Consider the following 6374-nt stretch of genomic DNA (forward strand, 5'->3'; position numbering starts at 1 on the left):
GTTTTAAGGACGGGCGGGGCGGCGGTAGGTGACCGACGCACCGGCTTAACGCCGGCCTTAATGGCGCATCGGGGGCGACGGCCGCCTCGAGAACCGTCCCTTGACCGACGCCACGACACCACGCAACCGTCCCTCGACAGGTCGCGTCGTGTTTTTTCTTTGACCATGACTGGACGTCGTCGTACGTATACGACCCGAGCGGCACGTAGACGAGCAGGCGCGTGTACGGGCAGTCGCCATACAGGCCCGGACGCGGGTACAGCCCCGTTGCGCGGGCGGCGGCTTTTTTGTGATGAGACGATCCTACCTTTTTTAATAAAGGGGTACGGAGCTATCTCAGCCGTTGTTGTATTTAAGGGGTTGTACCGAAGAATAAGTGTTTTACTTATTTTATTTTTTGAGATTATGTTTCAGTCTTGGAACAGAGGAAAAGGAAAGAGGTCATGTTTGGCTGGTTGGAGAAGCTATGGCAGGAAAGCAAGGAAGGAAGCCATGGAAAGCAAGGTTTGTCGATGCCTGGCCTCACCTCCCTCTCACGTATTCTCTTTGTGTGTTGTTCCACTCCAAATTGTTATATCATCTCCTGTGTTGTTATGTATCAGTACCTATATATGCCCATAAACCAGTTAATTTCCATGCACAACACTTGAGCTTTTCACTCTTGTCGCTGCGCTCGCGGCAGAAGGCGACCAATTCATCCTTGCATACCTCGGCGGCCTTGTCTTTCGCCACGAGGAATGCGCATGGCGTCTCGCCCCAATGCCGGTGAGGCATCGCGACCACCACCGCGTCCGCCACAGCCGGATGCTGGAGCAGCACATGCTCCAGGTCCTTGCTGCATATGTTCTCACCGCCGCTGATGATCACGTCCTTTGACCTGTCCTTTATCTCGAAGTACCCATCTGGGTGCACAACACCAACGTCGCCGGTCATGAACCACCCGCCCTTGAAGTCCTTCGCATTTGCCTCTGGGTTGTTGAGGTATCCCTTCATGAGGTTCCTGCCGCGGAGCACGATCTCACCCAAGGACTTGCCGTCGCGCGGCACGCTAGACATGGTGTCATCGTCGACCATGACATTGGCATCGACGAGATAGAGGATGCTGACCCCCTGCCTGGCCTTGAGGTGTGAGCGCTCCGGGAGCGGCAGGAGGTCCCACTGGTGACGCCACTCGTAGGCTAGAGTGGGACCTGCCTCAGTGAGCCCGTAGGAGTGCGTCACCTTGAAACCGATCCGCTCAACGCGGTCCAGCAGGGCGGTCGTCGGCGGTGCGCCGCCAGTGAGGACGTGGACGGGAGCCGTGAGCCGTAGTGCCTCGCCGGCAAGGAGGATATTGAATGCCACGGGCGCGCATCACATGTGGGTGACACCATAGTCGAAGATGGCATGGTAGAGGTCGGCAGCTCGGTTCTCATGGATGCAGACATTGACGCCGCCGCGCGCCGCCACTCCCTAGGTGAGTGTCCTCCCATTGCAGTGTTACATGGGGAGTGTCCAGAGGTATAGCAGCTCGGTGCCCACCCCCACGACAATAGCTGTCCCATGGTGTTCAGGTACGTACCACGGTGGCTGTACACTCGTCTGTAGCTGTCCTTGGGTGCCGCCGTGGTGCCCGAGGTGTAGTTCAGCGCGACCGCATCCCACTCTACTGGTAGAAAAAAGCCCTTTAGTCCCGATTCGCAACAGCCTTTAGTCCCGGCTGTGCAACCGGGACTAAATAAGCGTGACTAAAGACCCCTCCTTTAGCCGCGGCTCTTACGGACCGCGACAAAAGCCTTTAGTCCTGCTTCTTGTGGCTGACCGGGACCAAAGGCCCGCCACGTGGGCGCCCGTGGTCCGTCGGGGCCGAGGACCTTTAGTCCCGGCTCTCGTGGCCAACCGGGACTAAAGGCCTCCTCCGCAGGTTTAGGGTTTTAGCCCCCCTAAACCTGGTTTCTTTTTAATTTGTAGTGTTTTATTTGTTTTATATTTTATTTTGTGTTTTATTTTATTTTGGATGAAGTTTCAGTACACATATTCTACGCTTCTATATACATGCATATGAAATTTCAAACAAGAAGAATTCAAGAGGAATATATAATATATATTCAATCTCGGGTGACCATATACAACTTCGAACAAGTTTCCATACACAATTAGGATGGATGACCATATACAACTTCGAACAAGTTTCAACCTCGGGTATGCATATAAATTTCTTCGTCCTCGGTATAGTGTTGTCCTTTAGGATTGATGACTTCCCTCATGAAAAATCCTGCTAATTCTTCTTGAATTGGTCGGAAGCGAGCTTCTGGACTAAGCCTCCTCCGCAAGTTATCCGTCGCGTTCCGCACGCTAGCTGATGCCTTCCGCTCAGTGGTTTGTCTCCGGATGTTCTCACAAATATAGTATCCACATAGATCGGTCCCCGATGGCTGCTTATCCACATTAACTAACTTTCTGAAATCTAGCTCATGTTTGAATTCACCGACAGTTTCTTCTGAGAACCGTCTCCAAACCCTACAGGGCAAAGAAAATTAAATGAATAAGGGATTTATTAGTTAGTTGATATTAGGAAATGAAGAGACCGATCGATATAGAGCTCAAATGATTGAAAATAATTACTTTTGCAGCATTTTTCTCATGTCGGCCCAACGCTTTGGATCCGAATCCTTAGAGTCCATGATTAGAACTGTGGAGGTGTGAAGTTCAATATTTAGCAGAATCCAGTGGAACCTGCGGACACGTTACATGCACAGTCATGCATAACTCATCGATTAGACATAACATGCATGGAGTAAACAAAATAGAATGAGCACAAGAGAGAAACACTCACCCAAAATGGTAAGGAAATAGAATATGACTTTTGAGTTGATGCTTTTTAAGAAACTTGTACAGGTCTTTCTCCATGTCTTTGGGGTGATGTTCTAACACATGTCCATTAACGATATGTGGGTCAATGAACCCAACATCATGGATGTTTCTTATTTTGCATTCCCAAATCTTCAATCTGCATAATAGCGTACGCAACAATATAGTTAGGACAATATATATATATAGTGCAGGCAATGAATAACGAGATGAGGTAGAAATAAATCACTTACAGAACGTAGCAACTCAGCATAGATTTGTCGAGGGCGCGCAGATTGAACAGCTGGAATAATTCACTCATATGAACTTCTACAGAGTACCGTTTGATGTGATGCTCATGTGTAACATCCGCATAAACATATTCTTTGTCGGCCCATGTTATGAATTGCTTGTACCAACGTAGCAGATTTCGCATTTGTGTTGGTAGACTATTTTCCTTCTCAGGCTCGACGAGAGGCCCCTTCCGCACATATTGTAATGTTATCTCACCTGCAGGCGCATCCTCAAGGTCTAAGAAGGCACGAACAGTCAAACCCATCTCGGACGCTTGTTTCATGGCAGCCGCTACAGTCAATCCAAGTGCTGCCGCAGCTGCTATGATCTCGGGGTCCTCTTCCGGACCGGCTTTCACTATGAGCGGGGGGATCGATTGTTTCTTCTGCATCCCGAGCTGGTCAACTTGTTTCCCGCTTTTTTTACTTTCTTCCTCCTTCAATATTTTTGCTTGCCTACGAAGTTCATGTCCATAGTCGTCAGGCATATTCAGCTCGGCTTGGGACGGTGTCGTCAAAAAATCCTTAGCCCACTTCTTTTGCTTCTCAGTGAATACTTGCTTGGGCTCAGGCACTTTTTTCGCCTTCATATCCGCCTTCCATTTCTCATAATCAGTAGACGCGGCCAATGTGAGGTCAGCTTCACTAAGTTCCCCAGGCCTTGGGAGGAGAGGCTTCAGCGATGGCTCCGGTACCCTTGTGGTCTTAGGTACATAAGGGTCCGGGTTAATAGTCCAGGAGCAGGTTTCCTTGCTGTCCGCCTGCTTCTGCTTCTTTGCCGGAGGTGGATTGGGGGGCGTCGTACCCGCCGAAGGAGGATTGGGGGGCGTCGTACCCGCCGGAGGTTGTGGATCGGGGGACGGCGTCGAATGGCGTGAAGGAGGTGTAGGTGAACCACCACGACCACCACCACCGCCACCACCACCACCACCATCGGAGGGGGGTGGACTTGCTAGCCTTGGCGCCTCGTCTGGAAACACTATGTACTTCTTTTTCCATAGAATGAACTGGCGCTTGACATCTCCAAGTCTGCTATCCCCTTCGGGTGTAGGTTTGTCAATCTCCAGGTCCTCAAACCCTTGGACTATGTCTTCCACCGTGACACAAGCATAGCCATATGGAATGGGGTTGTTGTGGTGGAGTGCTCCAGGTTTACAGGGTAAAGCACTGCCGCTAGCTACCTTCGTGGAAACGTTCCCCACGGGATAATGCAGATTGCAGTCTTTCATCTTCTTTACATCATCCACGGGGTAGTGAGGCTCCGGTGCACGAATCTCGATCATCGGTGCACTAGCACCAGGCGGGGCATCCGTGGAAGCCACGCTGCTTCTTCGCTGCTGGCTTCCGCAATCCGCTTCATGATCTTCATGCGGCCCTGCAGCCGATTTTTCTTTCAATAGTTCATGCACGGTTTGCTTCAACTCATGGAGTTCCGATGCAAACTTCGTCATAAGATCTGCATCCCGGTCCGTCTTTCTCTTACGGCTTCTGTAACCGTACGGGTCATTGTCTTGGGAAAACCCTACTTTCCACGAAACTTTGCCTTTGCCTCGTACACGTCCTCCGTGTTCATCATTCCCGAGGGCTAAAGTCAGTGCGTCTTTCTCTCTGTTGAACTTGATCAAGCCTGCTTGAGCTTGGGTCATTGCGTCAATAAGGGCTTGGGTCGGAGCAAAGCGTCGATGCCGGTGAACACACACCCCTGTCTCCGGGTCTAGCGATCCCCCATGCCCGTACCACCAGCTTTTGGCCCTTGGGTCCCATCCCTCTGTACCTAGAGGGATTCCTCGCACCCTCAGGTCCTCCTCCATCTTCTGCCACCTAGGGTCCGCAAGGCGGTATCCTCCTAGCCCCATAATATGATGGTACTTTTTCTTAGCCGCATTATCCTTATTTTTTTTCGATATTTCCTTGAAATGGTCCGATTGCTTTTGCCTCACAAATTCTGGCCAATCATCTTTCAGTTTCTCATATTGTCCATTGAAATCCGGAGTCTTGCCCTTGTTGACATAGTCACGGGTTAAATTTTTCTTGAAGTTCCGGAATGCATCGGCCATCTTCTGAAGAGCGAACTCTTTAACTAGCCTCCTCCTCTGACGTCCACCCGGAACCTCGTTACCGAATTCATCAACTTTGTTGTATTCCGGAGGTAGAATGAAATGTTCCATAAGCTTTCTCCAGCAATCCTTTTTCGTTCTCTTGTCGACAAAACTGAAACCAAGACGTGCCTTCTTTGGCTCTTTCCATTCCTGGACGGTGATCGGGACGTTGTCTCTAACAACGACTCCGCATTGGTTGACAAACTTTGAGGTGTGCTGTAGGGGCTTGCCGGTTTCACTGACAGACTCAATGGCATATGTTTCTCCTGTTTTCATCGCCTTGGATTTGCCACGCTGCTTTGTCGTACTCGATCCGGAGGGCTAAAAAAAGAAAGAGAGTCGCGCGCGTTAATACATATGTATTCACATTTCAGTAAGTTTGTATCACGAGAGGCTCTCAATGTATATATATACCTCGCCGGAGGTGGTTGCTTCTTGCAATTGGAGATCGTCGGTTGTTGACGGTTGACCTCCGTCGACAATGTCCGTTCCTTCACCTTCTCGATCATCGTCACCGTCAAGGTTCATATAAGAAGAGACTACATCCTCTTGTTGCTCATATTCTGAGCCCGGCACATAAGGAATCTCCTTGTTGATGATGTCCATTAAATAACGTTCAGCCTCCGGATCCCTAAGCGGCTCGGTTCTGTCGTCCGCCATATGTCACTCCTGCATGTAGTAAAAATTCTTTAAGTATAAAGGAATTAAAAAATAAGATTAAGGGGACATAGAGGAGGAGGAAGTAAAAAATAAGATTCTTTAAGTAAAAATTCTTTTTTCTTCTTCTTCCTTTCTTCTTCCTCTTTCTTCTTCTTCCTTTCTTCTTCTTCCTTTTTCCTTTCTTCTTCTTTCTTTCTTCTTCTTCCTTTCTTCTTCTTCTTCCTTTCTTGTTTCTTTCTTCTTCTTCCTTTCTTCTTCTTCCTTTCTTCTTTCTTTCTTCTTCTTCCTTTTTCTTTTTTCTTTCTTTCTTCTTCTTTCTTTCTTCTTCTTTCTTTCTTCTTCTTCCTTTCTTCTTCTTCCTTTCTTCTTCTTTCCTTTTTCTTTTTACTTTCTTTCTTCTTCTTCCTTTCTTCTTCCTTTCTTCTTCTTTTTTTCTTCTTCCTTTTTCTTTCTTCTGTTTGTTTTTTTGTTTTCTTTTGTTTTTTTCTTCTTC

The 6374-nt window shown here is 48.6% G+C and overlaps 1 pseudogene; it reads right to left on the bottom strand.

The window, feature by feature from the left end:
- Window positions 1–591: 591 nt before the first annotated feature.
- LOC123038294 (trans-cinnamate:CoA ligase, peroxisomal-like) lies at window positions 592–3388 on the bottom strand (annotated as a pseudogene).
- Window positions 3389–6374: the final 2986 nt, after the last annotated feature.

This window comes from Triticum aestivum, chromosome 2A, assembly GCF_018294505.1.
Source record: "Triticum aestivum cultivar Chinese Spring chromosome 2A, IWGSC CS RefSeq v2.1, whole genome shotgun sequence".
Taxonomy (NCBI): Eukaryota; Viridiplantae; Streptophyta; class Magnoliopsida; order Poales; family Poaceae; genus Triticum; species Triticum aestivum.